General features: G+C 40.1%; 1 protein-coding gene across 6 annotated transcripts in view; it reads left to right on the forward strand.

Moving 5' to 3' along the window:
• Large1 (LARGE xylosyl- and glucuronyltransferase 1) overlaps positions 1-16,930 on the forward strand; it is a 502,501-nt gene that overhangs the window by 101,696 nt on the left and 383,875 nt on the right. For 2 of the 6 annotated variants that reach the window (XM_052166461.1, XM_052166463.1), the window contains exon 2: positions 9,427-9,495. The exons of the other annotated variants lie outside the window; for them this stretch is intronic. The gene's annotated coding sequence lies outside the window, so the exon portion shown is untranslated. The remainder of the gene's footprint in view (positions 1-9,426; positions 9,496-16,930) is intronic. 6 annotated transcript variants of the gene reach the window in all.

Below are 16,930 nucleotides of genomic sequence, written 5' to 3' on the forward strand. Positions count from 1 at the left end.
TTCTCAGTTTGCTCAGTTGAGAATTCTTTGTTTGGCTCTGCTCAGTCCCCACCCTTTATTTTAAAGACAGGGTTATTTGGTTCTCTGGAGTCTAACTACTTGAGTTCGTTGCATATACTGGATGTTAGCCCTCTACTGGAAGTAGGATTAGTAAAGATTTTTTTGAAATCTGTTGGTTGTCATTTTGTCCTACTGAGAATATCTTTTGTCTTACAGAAGCTTTGCAGTTTTTTTTTATTCGATATAATTTATTTACATTTCAAATGATTTCCCCTTTTCTAGCCCCCCCACTCCCCGAAAGTCCCGTAAGCCTCCTTCTCTTCCCCTGTCCTCCCACCCACCCCTTCCCACTTCCCCGTTCTGGTTTTGCTGAATACTGTTTCACTGAGTCTTTCCAGAACCAGGGGCCACTCCTCCTTTCTTCTTGTACCTCATTTGATGTGTGGATTATGTTTTGGGTATTCCAGTTTTCTAGGTTAATATCCACTTATTAGTGAGTGCATACCATGATTCACCTTTTGAGTCTGGGTTACCTCACTTAGTATGATATTCTCTAGCTCCATCCATTTGCCTAAGAATTTCATGAATTCATTGTTTCTAATGGCTGAATAGTACTCCATTGTGTAGATATACCACATTTTTTGCATCCACTCTTCTGTTGAGGGATACCTGGGCTCTTTCCAGCATCTGGCAATTATAAATAGGGCTACTATGAACATAGTAGAACATGTATCCTTATTACATGGTGGGGAGTCTTCTGGGTATATGCCCAGGACTGGTATAGCAGGATCTTCTGGAAGTGAGGTGCCCAGTTTTCGGAGGAACCGCCAGACTGATTTCCAGAGTGGTTGTACCAATTTGCAACCCCACCAGCAGTGGAGGAGTGTTCCTCTTTCTCCACACCCTCTCCAACACCTGCTGTCTCCTGAATTTTTAATCTTAGCCATTCTGACTGGTGTAAGATAAAATCTTAGGGTTGTTTTGATTTGCATTTCCCTAATGACTAATGAAGTTGAGCATTTTTTAAGATGCTTCTCCGCCATCCGAAGTTCTTCAGGTGAGAATTCTTTGTTTAACTCTGTACCCCATTTTTTAATAGGGTTGTTTGAGGTCCCATTTGTTGATTATTGATCTTAGAGCATAAGCCACTGGTATTCTGTTCAGGAACTTTTCCCCTGTGTCTATGTGCTTGAGTCTTTTTCCCACTTTCTTTTCTATTACTTTCAGTGTATCTGGTTTTATGTGGAGGTCCTTGATCTATTTGGACTTGAGCTTTGTACAATAACATAAGAATGGATCAATTGCATTCTTCTAAAAGTTGACCATCAGTAGAACCAGGACCATTTGTTGAAAATGCTGTCTTTTTTCCGCTAGATGGTTTTAACTTCTTTGTCAAACATCAAGTGATCATAGGTGTGTGGGTCCATTTCTGGGTTTTCAGTTCTATTCCATTTATCTACCTGTCAACCTCTGTACTAATACCTTGCAGTTTTTATGACTATTTTTCTGTAGTACAGGTTGAGGTCAGGGATGGTGATTTCACCCACATGTTCTTTTAAAGTTGAGAAATGTTTTAGCTATCCTTGGTTATTTGTTATTCCAAATAAATTTACAAGTTGCTCTTTCTAACTCTATGGAAAATTGAGTTGTAATTTTGATGAGGGTTGCATTGACTCTGCAGATTTGTTTTGGCAAGATGAACATTTTTACTATATTAATCTTGACAACCCATGAGCATGGAGAATCTTTCCATCTTCTGAAATCTTCATGGATTTGTTTCTTCAGAGACTTGGAGTCCCTGTCATACAGATTTTTCAATTCTTGTGTTAGAGTCACAACAAGATATTTTATATTGTTTGTTACTATTGTGAAGGGTTTCATTTCCCTAATTTCCTCTCAGCTTGTTTATCATTTGTTTAAAGGAAGGCTACTGATTTGTTTGAGTATATCTATCTACTTTGTTCAAGTTTTTTTATCAGTTGTAGGAGTTCTCTAGTGGAATTTTTGGGGTCATATAAGTATACTATCATATCTTCTGCAAACAGTGATTTTGATTTTTTCTTTAACAGTTGTCTAATTGCACTAGCTAGAACTTCAAGTACTATATTGAATACACAGGGAAATATAGGACATCCTTGTCTAGTCTCTGATTTTAGTGGGATTGCTTCAAGTTTCTCTCCATTTAGTTTGATGTCAGCTATTGGTTGCTGTATATTGCTTTTACTGTGTTTAGGTATGGGCCTTGAATTCCTGATCTTTCCAAGACTTTTAACATGAAGAGATGTTTAATTGTGCCAAATGCTTTTTCAGAATCTAATGAAACGATGTAGTCTTTTTCTTTGAGTTTGTTTATATAGTGGATTACATTGATGGATTTCCTTATGCTGAACCATCCCTGAATCCCTGGATGAAGATTGCTCGATCATGGTGAATGATCTTTTTGATGTGTTCTTGGGTTTGGCTTGTGAGAATTTTATTGAGTATTATTTCATAGGTATTCATAAGGGAAATTAGTCTGAATTTCTCTGTCTTCATTTGGTCTTTGTGAGGTTTTAGTACCAGTATAACTGGCTTCATAGAATGAATTGGGTATCTTTCAGTTTCTTTTTTGTGCAATAGATTGAAGAGTATTGGTAGTAGGTCTTCTTTGAAGGTCTGATAGAATTCTGAACAAAACCCACTGGTCCTAGGCTTTTTTTTTTGGGTTGGGAGACTTTTAATGACTGCTTCTATTTCTTTAGGGGTTTTGGAACTGTTTAGATGGTTTATTTGATCCTGATTGAACTTTGGTATTTGGTATTTGTCTAGAAAATTGTCCATTTCATCCATATTTTCCAATTGTGTTGAGTATAGGTTTTTGTAGTAGGATCTGATGATTTTTTTGGATTTTCTCAGTTTCTGTTGTTTTATCTCCCATTTCATTTCTGATTTTGTTAATTTGAATAATGTCTCTGTGCCCTCTGATTAGTCTGGCTAAGGGTTTATCAATCTTGTTGATTTTCTCAAAGAACCAGCTCCTGGTTTTGTTGATTCTTTCTATAGATCTTTTTCTGTCTGCTTGGTTGATTTCAGCCCTGATTTGATTATTTTCTGCCTTATTCTCTCCTTGGGAGTATTTGCTTCTTTTTGTTATAGAGCTTTCAGGTGTGCTGTCAAGCTGCTTCTGTATGCTTTCTACACTTTCTTTTTTTCTTTTTTCTTTTATTCGATATATTTTTTAGTTATATTTCAAATTATTTTCTTTTTTCTGGCCCCCCACTCCCTGACAGTCACATAAGCCCCCTTCCCTCCCCCTGTTCTCCCATCCACTCCTTCCCACTTCCCTGTTCTGGGTTTGTGCTCTACTGCTACACTGAGTCTTTCCAGAACCAGGGGCCACTCCTCCATTCTTCTTGTACCTCATTTGATGTGTGGATTATGTTTTGGGTATTCCAGTTTTCCAGGCTAATATCCACTTATTAGTGAGTGCATACCATGATTAATCTTTTGAGTCTGGGTTACCTCACTTAGTATGAGTTCTCCAGCTCCATCCATTTGTCTAAGAATTTCATGAATTCATTGTTTCTAATGGCTGAATAGTACTCCATTGTGTATATATACCACATTTTTTGCATCCATTCTTTCATTGAGGGATACCTGGGTTCTTTCCAGGTTCTGGCTATTATAAATAGGGCTATGAACATAGTGGAACACATATCCTTATTACCTGCTTGGGAATCCTCTGGGTATGTGCCCAGGAGTGGTATAGCAGGATCCTTTGGAAGTGAGGTGCCCAGTTTTCTGAGGAACCGCCAGACTCATTTCCAGAGTGGTTATACCAATTTGTAACCCTACCAGCAGTGGAGGAGTGTTCCTCTTTCTCCACATCCTCGCCAACATCTGCTGTCCCCTGAATTTTTAATTTTAGCCATTCTGACTGGTGTAAGGTAAAATCTCAAGATTGCTTTGATTTGCATTTCCCTAATGACTGATGAAGTTGAGCATTTTTTAAGATTCTTCTCAGCCATCTGAAGTTCTTCAGGTGAAAATTCTTTGTTTAGCTCTGTACCCCATTTTTTAATAGGGTTATTTGGTTTTCTGGGGTCTAACTTCTTGAGTTCTTTATATATATTGGATATTAGCCCTCTATCTGATGTAGGGTTGGTGAAGATCTTTTCCCAATTTGTTGGTTGCCGATTTGTCCTTTTGATGGTGTCCTTTGCCTTACAGAAACTTTGTAATTTTATGAGGTCCCATTTGTCAATTCTTGATCTTAGAGCATATGCTATTGGTGTTCTGTTCAGGAACTTTCCCCCTGTACCGATGCCCTCAAGGGTCTTCCCAAGCTTCTATTAGCTTCAGAGTGTCTGGCTTTATGTGGAGGCCCTTGATCCATTTGGAGTTGAGCTTAGTACAAGGAGATAAGGATGGATCAATTCGCATTCTTCTGCATGCTGACCTCCAGTTGAACCAGCACCATTTGTTGAAAAGGCTATCTATTTTTCCATTGGATGTTTTCAGCTCCTTTGTCGAGGATCAAGTGGCCATAGGTGTGTGGGTTCATTTCTGGATCTTCAGTCCTGTTCCATTGATCCTCCTGCCTGTCACTGTACCAATACCATGCAGTTTTTAACACTATTGCTCTGTAGTACTGCTTGTGGTCAGGGATACTGATTCCCCCAGAATTTCTTTTATTGTTGAGAATAGTTTTAGCTATCCTGGGTTTTTTGTTATTCCATATGAATTTGAGAATTGCTCTTTCTAACTCTATGAAGAACTGAGTTGGGATTTTGATGGGTATTGCGTTGAATCTGTATATTGTTTTTGTCAAAATGGCCATTTTAACTATATTATTCCTGTTGATCCATGAGCATGGGAGATTTTTCCATTTGGAGGCAGTCATAGATATGAGTTTTCTTCTTAGCATTGTTTTCATTGTGTCTTATAAGTTTGGGTATTGTGCCTTCATTTTCATTAAATTCTAAAAAGTTTTTAATTTCTTTATTTCTTCCTTCACCATGTTATCATTGAGCAGAGCTTTGTTCAGCTGTTGTGTGTATGTGGGCTTTCTGTTGTTTCTTTTCTTGTTGAAGACCAGTCTTAGTCCGAGTTGATCTGATAGGATGCATGGGGTTATTTCAATCTTTTTGTATCTCTTGGGGCCTGTTTTGTGATCAATCATATGGTCATTTTTGTAGAAGGTGCCATGAAGTGCTGAGAAGGTATTAAATGTTTTAGGATTAAATGTTCTTTAGATATTTGTTAAATCCATTTGTTCCGTAACTTCTGTTAGTTTCACTGTGTCTCAGTTTAGTGTGTGTTTACATTATCTGTCCATTGATGAGCATGGGGTGTTGACGTCTCCCACTATTATTGTGTGAGGTGCAGTGTATGTTTTGAGCTTTAGTATAGTTTCTTTAAGGAATGTGGGTGCCCCTGCATTTGAAGCATAGATGTTTAGAATTGAGAGTTCTTCTTGGTAGATGTTTTCGTTTGATGATGTTTAGGTAAAAGTTGATTTTATCCTATATTAGAATGACTACTCCAGTCTTGTTTCTGTCTCTGTCTTGGGACCATCCTCTGCCACAGTGAGACATATCCAGGCAACCTCCTGGGTGGTTAGCTACCTCTCAGGTGTGTGAACACTCTTGAGAGACCAGCTGACTCCAGGTGGGATCTGGGTATGGAGAGCTTTTGCACAGAGTCAGCTTTGGGTACATTTGGAAAGCAGAAGAGAACTGGGGAAGTCTCTGCTTCATTGTGTAGCATAAGTCTGATGTGCTGTTAGGGTACAGTACTTATTTGTTGAAGAGTGAATAAACTGTGAAGAAATGTCTTTCTCCATGTTGTCCTCTGTCCTGGACATTTGTTGAGGCTTGACTGTGCTTACAGAATGGAATGCTTCACACCAAAGGAGACCCAGTAATGGGCAGTACCTTAAGGATTTGATGGATGGATCAGTGACTGACAAGCTCTGTGTCATCTGTGCCTACAATACAGTGTATCAGAAATGAATGTGGGATGGGATGAGACCTCTCCAGCGGCAGTGCACCCTGGATAGATACTACATGTCAAGCTCTGCTTTAGAGCTAGGGTTTCTCTAGAGACCTGAAAGGAGAGAAAAGACACCATAGTATCCAGCGAGCAAGACAAGCTTATACCTGGATCTGGGAAATATATGAGCAAAGGATATGAAATCCCAAAAGGGATATTGTCAAAATACAACCAAGAGACCATCTTGGATTGTGAGCAGGTGAGAGGCCATGTTTCAGCAATCTCTCTCTCACACACACACACAAACAACAGAGACCTTCAAACTGTAGTAGCACTTAGCTAGGGCTTTGTTCTCTATTCAACTATCTGGGACATATTCTTTGGACTTTAGATATTAAGTGTCCTTGATTGTGAGGAAAAACAAGTTTTAAATATCTATAAGCATATACTGTTAAATACTCTCTGCATTTGCCCACCTGTATTAAATCTGTCAAAATGATTGGTGAATGTCTTTTTTTCAATGACATCCTTTTGTATCCTAGGTCACAATCTAAGAGTCACCTTTTCTTTGTCACTTTTCTCCTCTGTCACTTGGTAAGGCCTCTGGTACCTGACATATCCTGTGCCTGTCAGTCATCCGCTGTGGTGTGGAAGACTGGACTAGTCTATGACTGCGTATCCTCCTTCGTCTCCTCAACTTTCATTCTCCTCTCATTACTGTGGCTTTCTAAAATCCTCTACAGCTCCCGAGATCACTGTGTAAGCCTTATTGTCACTCTTCCACTACCACACCCCCAGTTCTAAAATAGACTCAGATAACCCAGCAGCTTCCTTCCCTAGCCCTACCTGCTACCATGGGGATGGGTGCGCCCCACAAGTGGATCTTCTTTTCAGCTGGAACCATGAGCGCCCCACACGAGTGTTTAGCCCATGCATGCCTTTACTTGTTTTGCTAAATTGCACTTTATTAATGTGTATGATTGTACTGATGCTCAGGCTACTGTGCTAATGATTGATAATTGCCTTAATAAGCTATTTGTAAGAAATACAGTAATACCAGTCATAATGAAACCAGACCTAGCCACAGCTGGTATGATAATAGCCCTTTCACTGATTTGGAGAGCAGCCTGTAGATTCTTTCCACAGTGAAAGGGCTCAGAATTATACATGACTTTTTGGGCCCCAAGTTTACCTCTCCCCCATTTACATGTTAACCATGTAGATCAGTATTGAGGCTAGGTCCTTGTGCAGAGATAGATACTGCAACCATTCAAGCCCCACAACTATTACCCTCTTCTTCAGGTTACCTGTGGTTCTGCTCCATACTGCTTTCTTGGTTGCAGCGTAGTTAGGTACCTGCTGTCAGGACCACTTCAGATCACTATGGAACAGAGACACACTGGTTCACAGAGCTTCTTTTGTTATCTGGAATCCTATATCATTGTGAATAGTGGGGAACCAACATCCTATGGCTTGTTTGTACTTGTCTCTGGCCTTATAATGCGGTTCTACACAGTCTACAGGGAGATTTTATCTGAGGCTCAGAGAGTATTATCACATGTTCTTGGATTCAGTGTGTCCCTGGTTCAAATTCTAACCATCATGTACTGACTGTGTAAGTTTGGTCAAGTTAAATCCTCTCAGAGCCAGTCTCTTCACTCACAACTTAAGAAAGGCAGTGCTTCAATGTCATGAATGTAAAGCACTGCTGTTATGTTGCAGCCAGTGTAGGCTTCTGCTCCCTTTCCTTTTTTTTTTTTTTTAAAGATTTATTTATTTATTATGTGTAAGTACACTGTAGCTGTCTTCCTACACACCAGAAGAGGGAGTCAGATCTTGTTACAGATGGTTGTGAGCCATCATGTGGTTGCTGGGATTTGAACTCAGGACCTTTGGAAGAGCAGTTGGTGCTCTTAACCGCTGAGCCATCTCTCCAGCCCCTCTGCTCCCTTTCCTAATGCAGATTGCATTTAGAGTGAGAAGCTGCCTATCTGTTGTGTGTAGGCAATGCTTGGCATGCCATCATGGGTCAGCTTTTTAATTTTGTACTTTTTGAGATTATAATACAGTTGCATCATTTCTCTTTTTTTACTCCCTTGCAAACCCTCTGTGAACTCTAATTTCATTAATTCATTTTTCATTAATTAGTTTTACATGCATAATGAATATGTATGTGCATATATATTCCCTAAATAAAACTCACTCAGCCAATGTGTATATACTTGTAAGGGCTGAGTGTTTGGCATTAGATAACCAATAGCTATGTGTGTTCTTTTCTGGGAAAGACTCTTTTCTTCATGAGACTGTTGAGTGACATGTGGCTAGTGGAACAGAGGAGCTGATCTTGGAATTTTATTTATTCTTCAATTTTAATTTGTTTTAGAAAGCAAGTTTATTTTTTAAATTACAGATAAATTATGTTTTTGTCATGTACAATTAACATGTTTTGAGGTGTATATGTATTAAAGGCTTCTTCAGTGTAGCTGCTTACTAAGTATATTATTTTATATCATCATCATACTATTCATTCTCTTGATATCTTCTTAAGAATACAAGTGCATCATCAGTATTCTGCCGTACAGTAGGTTTTTTGAAATACACTCCTCTTCTCTCACTTGATGATGTGTGTGTGCATTGCCCTTCATTCCACATTCTTTGCATTTCTTCCTCTGGTAATGGCCATCTTCTCTTTCCTTCGTAGGATAGGCTGCATCATATTCTGTACTTGGACTGAAGATGTCCTTCAGAAGATGAGTGGACAAATAGTTTGGCACATGCAGGAAATGGGACAAATAAATGATCGATTGGGCCATGGAATGCTGGAAAGGAACATCTAGACCTACTACCAAGTAGCAGATGCCAATCTCAGTTGCTGAAAACTGCATTTTATCTGCTAGTCTGGAAAAGATAAATATGGCTATAGTAAAAAGAGAGTGGTTGCCAGAGGTTAAAGGGGAGAGAATGATGAATTAGCCAGACACAGGATTTTTAGAACAGTGAAACAACTCTCCCTGGTAATTGGATGGTAGACATACGTCACTAAGCATTTGTTAAAACTAAATCAAGAGCAAACTTGTGGACTTGGGATTGATATGAGTGTTGATTTGTCAGTCAAGACACATGTTTCTCAGGTTGAAAGTGGGGCAGGCCATGTCGGCAAGGACTATATGGGAAATTTGTGTTTTCCCATTATTTTTATGAAGGTAAAATTAGCATTAGAAATTAGTTTGTTTAAAAAAAAAAAGGCAGCCTCGTTGTGAATGCTTATTGAATTCTTAATGAACCTGAGCCCATAGAAGTTAAGTTTAGGGGTCCCTGCTGAGGTTTGAGTTTAGGCATGCTAGGGCTTTCTAGATTTGCTGCAACCAGTTGTCAATCAAGCTGTTTTTGGAAGTCACATCTTTGAAAATACAAGAAAGAAACAGTCTGCATTGTTTTTCATTGTCTCACTAGGAGCAGCTCAGCTATCAGTCTTGAGAATCTGACTAGGCTTGGCCACTGTTCTGGATTCCTGGCTTGAAGGTAAAGAAACTCTTGTTCTGTTTTCAGAGAGAAAGTAGTTGGGAGATATTTCACTGCAGGCAGTTTTGATGTAACGATACAGTAATGCTCCTGGAATGTGTTCAAGAGCTATTTGTCCTCTTCCCATAGGGGATTGTTTGAAGAGGTGTTGCTGTTGAAGTGTCTGCAAGTATAGCATTTGAAATGTCAAGGCTGATTTGTAAGATGCAGGCTGTTCAGTGACACTCACCCATCATGGCTCTGTGGCACAGTTAACCGTAGCTGCCTCTGTTTTTGGTTTCTCTATCTGGTCATCTCAACACTCCAAGTGGACTTTATGTAAGTCCTGTTTGGGTTCTCTTGTTTCTCCTCCCTTCTGAGTAATGTACTGCCTGTACCTATCCCATCGATTTATCTAACTTTCATCATTCCTTTTATTCATCCATCCCAACATTCATCCATTTGTTCACCACCCACTCACTCTCTCACTCACTCTCTCACTCACTCACTCACTCACTCACTCACTCACTCACTCACTCACTCACGGGCACTGTGTTTACTTTGGTCAGGTATTATTCTTAGACACTAGAATTGTGATGAATGAGATAGACTGTTGTCATAATCTTAATTATAGGAAGGACCTGTGGAAGAAGACAGATACAAAAAGCTTTAAATTGTCTGATTTCATTTGTAAGATGCATTCAGAGTAGGCGATAATCTCTTGAAGCTGATTTTTGTACTGGAAGCTGGGGTATGTGTGAGAGAGAATGACTAGTATCTAGAGGCCTTATATTGGGGCAGTAGGAAATTTGAGCTTGAATGGATGCAGTTACATAGCATTGTGAGTACGCTACATGCCTCTGTTCTCTTTTAAGCCTTTATTTTTTATGAGTTTCAATTTAATTTTTCATGGTTTTGTTTTGTTTTGAGTTATGTAGTGTTAGCTGTCCTGGAACTATCTGTGTAGGCCAGCTAGCCTTGAACTCACAGAGATCTGCCTGCCTCTGCCTCCTAAGTGCTGGGATTAAAGGCATGTGCCTGTAATATTTATTTTTAAAATAGCAAAGCATTCCAGTGAAGTGAGATAGCCAGGAGCTAAAGTTAACATTGACAGTAAGAAAATTTTAAAGTGTAAAGATTCAGTCCTGCTATACACAATGCTGATTTTCTTTTGTTTTGTTTTGTTTTGTTTTTCCTTCTAGTACTAGGGATTGAATCCAGGCCCTTTTATATACCAAGCAAGCTCTCTACCACTAAACTATATCTCTTTTTGCTTTTTATTCTGAGACAAAGTCTTACTAAATTGACCATGCAAGCCTTGAACCTGTTTGCCATCCAGGCAGATCTCGAAGATCAGATCCTCCTGCCTCACCAAGCAAGGTGATTTAGATGAGGACCTGCAAGATCCTCATTTGAGACCCCAAGGAGGTGGCTTTGTGAGGAGGGTGCGTCCACTCAGTTTGTGTGTGTGAGGCGAGAGGAAGCATTTTTGCTACCAACCCTGAGGTGCTTTTGTCCAAATTTCAGAAAGGCTTGGCCATTTGATTGATGAGCTTCATAAAGGGGTGTGGCCACTGGCTTTCAGTTCCTCTTTCTGGAAGAGGGTGCAAACCCCTCCCATAGCCCTGCTGCTAAGAGCCTAGGGGAGAGAGAAGTCTGGGTGGGGTTTTTACTTTGAATGACTTGGAAGAGTCATTGCAAGTGGTGTGGAGGGCAAGCCGAGAAGAGGAATGTTGCCTGCTTTTCAAAACAATCTTTCTGGCTCTTAGTTTGAGAAGGGATCACCTAATATGTTGTATTAGGAATCAAGGATGGAGTGCTGGAGAGATTGCTCATTGCTCTTCCAGAGGTCTTGAGTTCAATTCCCAGCAACCACATGGTGGCTCACAACCATCTGTAATGGGGAGCCTATGCCTTCTTCTGGTGTGTCTGAAGAAAGCAACAGTGTACTCACACACAGGAATCAAGGGCAGGAGATGCTGGTGCTTTGAACCACAAGGACACTGGCACAAAAAATAGTGGGAAATCGTCTGAACACTAGCATGTTTTCAGGTAAATTCAACAGGGTTTGTAGGTACTGGAATGTGTAGACTACCAAAGGGAGGCGTCAAAAAGGAATCTAGTTTCTTATTTGAGATGCTAGAAGTAGGTGTGGGCTCAGAGTGTATGTGGGGACAGTAGAATTTCATTTACCCTAATGAGCAGGATTGCTAATGTTCTTGTGCTGTCTTGAACTTAGTGGTGGCTTTTAGACATATCCAAATGGATATATTGGACTGGGAAACTGGACATGAGCCAGCAGCCCTGGAGCAAGGTGAGGGTGGGTTATAGACACTGTGGGGTTGCCAGCATTCAAATGACATCAACGATTATGAGCCTGATGACATCAGCGGATGGAGTGTATGGGTAGAAGGGAGCATGCTGAATTTGATTGCAAAAAGGGCCAAGTGATGGGTGGGACAATGGGACTTAGTTTCATCCCTTTTAAAAGGTAGGTTTGTGTGTGTGTGTGTGTGTGTGTTTGGGATGGTGTTCTTTCACTGAAGCAGAACTTGCTGTTTCAGTTAGACTTAATGGGTAGAAAGGCCTTGAGATCTCCCCCATCTCTGTCCCCCAGCCAGCACTAGCGTTACAGATGCATGCAGTGTTCCTGTCTTTCCCCACAGAAAGTTGGGAATACAAACTCAAGTTCTCATGCTTGTGCAGCAGACACGTAACTCTAAGTCAGTCTCTTAAACTAAGATTTGAAAATTTTAAACATCGATCTTGCAGACTTGCATCTGTTAAAAATAAAGTAGTTTGCTTAAACACACAAATATGTGAAGTGCTTCATTGGGGGGGAGGGGGAGAGAAGTTTTTTTTTTTGCTGTACAAAGCAGCAGTGAGCTGGGATGTGAGGTCAGGGAATTATGTTTTTCTTATTTGTATCCCAGGTTCTGTGGTTTAGATAAGTGTCCACCAGAAGTCATGTTTGAACATGATTGAGGCCCTCTTCTGGGAATTTGAACTTTCTCAGACCTGATAGAACTGGCTCACTGCACCATTGCTGTTTGCTTCTGGGAGTCTGCAAACTTGCCATTCGTCAGGTAAAGGAGGCCTACCTGTCCAGTGCTCTCTCTATCGACCCATGAGTGTCAGAGGCAGACATGTTTTCATACATGTCATTATTGACTGCTGGAGGAATTAAGTTCGTCTTGAGTGACACTACTAGAGAGGACTTTTAGCTGAACCTCATTTCCTTTTCATCTCCCCTAACATCATTTCTCATTGCATATGCTGCTTGTTGTCGTTTTGCCATAATTAGTCATCTCCATGAATAGCTATGTGCTGAGACTCCGAATTTTCTTAGTGGATTACCAAGTCTTGGACACTTCAGTCATCTTCCCTCTGCATTTGGCTGTTTATTTTGTTAAACAATCAGTCATAGCACCTTACAGACCTTTGAATTCCATTAACATTTACTGGGTCTCAACAATGTACTTTCCATTGATAAAGCTTCCAAAACTCTAGGAGAATTTGCTGTATTTTTCATGTTACATCACCAAATGCTTCCAGAAGTCACACTCCCAAATATAAGATAACTATAGAAGCTCTATGGATGATTGACATCTAGACTAATAAGCCTTCTAATTAGAAAGAGAGATAGATGTAAGGCGAAGGCAGCAGATTCCTGAGCATGCTCAGAAGAATGAAGTTCTGTACTTCTCTGAAAAAGTAGTATTGTTGAGCAAGATGAAATTCTGCTGCTTACTTGTATTTCAAGAAGTGACTTTAAGGTTTCAGTAGTCATTTCTCTTTCCTGACATCTTCATTCTTAGTTTTCATCAGGCTGTATATTCCTCTCCCTCTCTTCCTATCCATATAGCTGTCTGTTTACCCACTGAACCACCTAACCTCCCATTCATCTAGCTGTCTACCTGTCTGCACATTCCTGTACATGTGCCCATCCATTTAGATGTCTTCCTGCTAATCCACCCATTTCCTCATTCTACTGTTTCACCCACCCATCTTCTGATCTACCCCAGTGTCTACTTACTTGCCATTTTTCCATGTATCCAATTGCTTTTTATCTACTCACATACCCATCGTCCCAGTCATCAAATTGTAAACTTATCTACCCACTAACTGACCCATCTTAATATCCCTATTTTCCATAGGTCTGCTCATCCATCTATATCTGTATATCTCCCGCCCACCTCTCTTCCTTTTTTCCTTCCCTCTCTCCCTTCCTCCCTCCCTCCCTCCTTCCCTCTCTTCCTTCCTCCCTCCTTCCCTCTCTTCTTTCCTCCCTCCCTCCCTCCCTCCCTCTCTTCCTTCCTTCCTTCCTTCCTTCCTTCCTTCCTTCCTTCCTTCCTTCCTTCCTTCCTTCCTTCCTTCCTTATCATCCCTAATTCATATCTCTTTTACATTCATCCATTTCTTATTCTTCTGTCTACCCACTTACTTGTTCTTCTTCCTTTCTATGCAGTTATCCATATTCCTGTTGATCCACCCATTTTCACATCTCTCTAGTCATCTTTTTGTCTACTGAGCTCATTCTCCTGTTGATCTAATCATCCATCCATCCATCCACCAGTCTATCTTTTCACCTACCCTTATTTCTCTTAGTTGATCATTCAGGTACCCACTTATCTATCCTTCCATGTTTTTATCCTTTCAGTTGTCTATCGTATACCCGTCTAGCTTTACTGTTTTTCCATTTGTCCACCTGTCTAACTGTTCACCTGTCTATTTACCAAACATCGCTACATAATTAGTTACATTAATGAGACTTGATTATATTGAGGAAATACTCTATAGGTGCTAAGGTCAGTTGGTTGCTAGAAGTTCCTCTTAAGATATACAGAAAAATAGATAGTCATGGGTACAGGTATTTCCTCTCAGATGAAGGTTATAGGTATGCCATTGCCTATATACAAACAAATGAATGACCAGTTAACTCTACTGTATGTCTAAAGAGATTATCTCCACAAGGGGATTAGGGAAGGAGGTGCAATTTGTTTCTACCTTCATTGCTTTTAAGTAATGGAGAGGGAAGAAAGCCTCTGCTGCAGTGGTTTATTAAAATATCCAATTAATTGGGCTTCAAGATGGCTCTGCTACACCTTAGTATACAGTTAGGGTTGGAACCATGCCCAAGGCAAGTGGCAGTTGCCCTCATTTACCTGCAGGTTCTAAGGAGAAGAAACCTTCCCCAAAGGATCACAGGACCAGAGTCTTCCCTAGAGCATAGCTAGCAGTCCTGTGCCACTGACTTTGCTGTGGGTGTTAACTGTTTATGATTGGGAGGTATAGGAACCAGATCACCCTTTTCAGATTTGGCTTTAATGTAAGGTCAAATGCTTTTTGTTACTAATGTGTTTGAGAATGTTGACCTGACTCCTTTGCCTGGGGAATCTATTAATCACCCTATTAATCATCCTCCCTGTCCCCGAAGTCATTCCTTATTTCCAAAGGTAATTAAGTATTAGGGGCTTTCTCCTATATATCAGGTATTGCTTTGAATGCTGTGCCTTGCTGTATTTGGGGTAACTCTTTACTTTTTTGTTTGTTTGTTTGATTGTTTTTTTTTTGGTTTTTTTGAGACAGGGTTTCTCTGTGTAGCCCTGGCTATCCTAGAACTCACTCTGTAGACCAGGCTGGCCTTGAACTCAGAAATCCGCCTGCCTCTGCCCTCAAGTGCTGGGATTAAAGGCGTGTGCCACCAGGGCCTTGAAACTCTTTACTTCTTACAGTACCAGATAAATACTCTTGTTATTTCCCCATTTAAAACACAGCATTGAGACATGAGGTATGTGTGAGGTTATTTCCCCAAGTACCTATACTAATACTTTCTCTTTTCAGAGTAACAAAAGTTCAATTGATAAACAAAATGAAATGGACAAACTAAAGGTATAGTTTGTTACATTGCTTTGATTCTGTTAAAGTGATGAAAAAAGTATGTTAAAGCTAGGTAGAAGTGATATAACTCATATATTTGATAGGAGACTCCTTTTTAGGATATGCAAAAATCTCTCCAAATTAAACAATAAGAAACTGAATACTCCAGTTGGAAAATGGGTAAAAGGCAAGTCAAGAGAGAAAAATGTGTGCATTACAAACAAGCATTTTAAAACATAGTCAGGGACCTTGTGAAACATATGTAATCTGTAAAGAGATTTCCTGCACCCTCAACAGAGATGAAAGTACTGGGAATGCCTGATGGTGAGGCTGCACAGAAATTACATGTTTGGAGTAGATGCAAAAACTTATTTGCCCTATTGAGCATCTGTATGATGAGTCCTTAAGTTTACTTATCATATCAAATGGCAGTTCCAGTACTGGGCATTCATCTTAGAAGAATAAAATTTTAGAATAAAATAAAGTAATTTCTTTTTTGGACTTCTTTTTGTAAGAACTAAAAATTGTTAAGTAGTTCATGTATCCTTCCTCAGGTAAATGAGAAACTGTGTCCTAGTGGATCGTCTCGGGGAGGCAGCGATGGTTCAGAAACTCAAAGATGGGCCCTTAGGACAGGCTGCTAAGTGATATAATTTCATTCCACTACATAGTATCTTATAGGACAGGGTTGTAGAGCAGATCAGTGGGCTGGGGGTGGGGCAGAGGACAGAGCTGGGTAACAGAGAAGCATAAGATCTTTTCAGAGTCCTACATGTGACCACTCTGCTATTTTTGGACCTCCTTATCAATGTACTCTTATGTCAGAGATAAACATATAGTTGTAAACTATTCCTAGATTATTATGTAACATAAACAGCATTGGATATGATCCTTTCCGGTAAAAGGGTGACAGGATTACTCTGCGCACAGGAAACTTGAGAAAGACAGTGAACCAGGCATGGTGCCACACCATCTGAAACAACACAAAGTGTGTTTTCCTACACAGTTTCTTCTTCTTTCTTAGTTGCAGGCTAAGTCTAGCTGACTGCATATTCCTGTTGTATTTAAAACTTAGCAAAAGCTAGTATAGTGTACACATCAAAACCCAGCTTGTACAGCTTCAGTGATGGAAAGGGCACTGTTTTTCTTCTCCATAAATAAATCTGTAGACAACTCTGTCTTTGTATCACCAGTACTCTCTCTCTTTTTGTCACTTTATTTTGCTGACTTGCATAGGTAGCTCTTCATGTATAATGTACAAGCAGCATCACCCGTTTGCTAGTTAGTTGGTCTCCTATTATTTGTTCTCACTGCATGGATTATACCTTTGTTCATTCCAGCAGTGCCTGGCTTGTGTGGCTCCAAAACTGTTTCTTGAATGGGCAAATTCAGGTGATGGAATGTCTCTGCACTGCATGCATGCCTGATGCCCTCAAATGTTAGAAGAAGACATTTCTCTAGAGTCACAGGCAAACACCTCGAGGGCTGTGCAAGAGCAGTCAGTGTGTTTAATTACTAAGCCATCTCTCTAGACCGGACTTTTTTATTCTAGGTTCATTTTGAGATGAGTACACTG

This window comes from Apodemus sylvaticus, chromosome 21, assembly GCF_947179515.1.
Source record: "Apodemus sylvaticus chromosome 21, mApoSyl1.1, whole genome shotgun sequence".
Lineage (NCBI taxonomy): Eukaryota > Metazoa > Chordata > Mammalia > Rodentia > Muridae > Apodemus > Apodemus sylvaticus.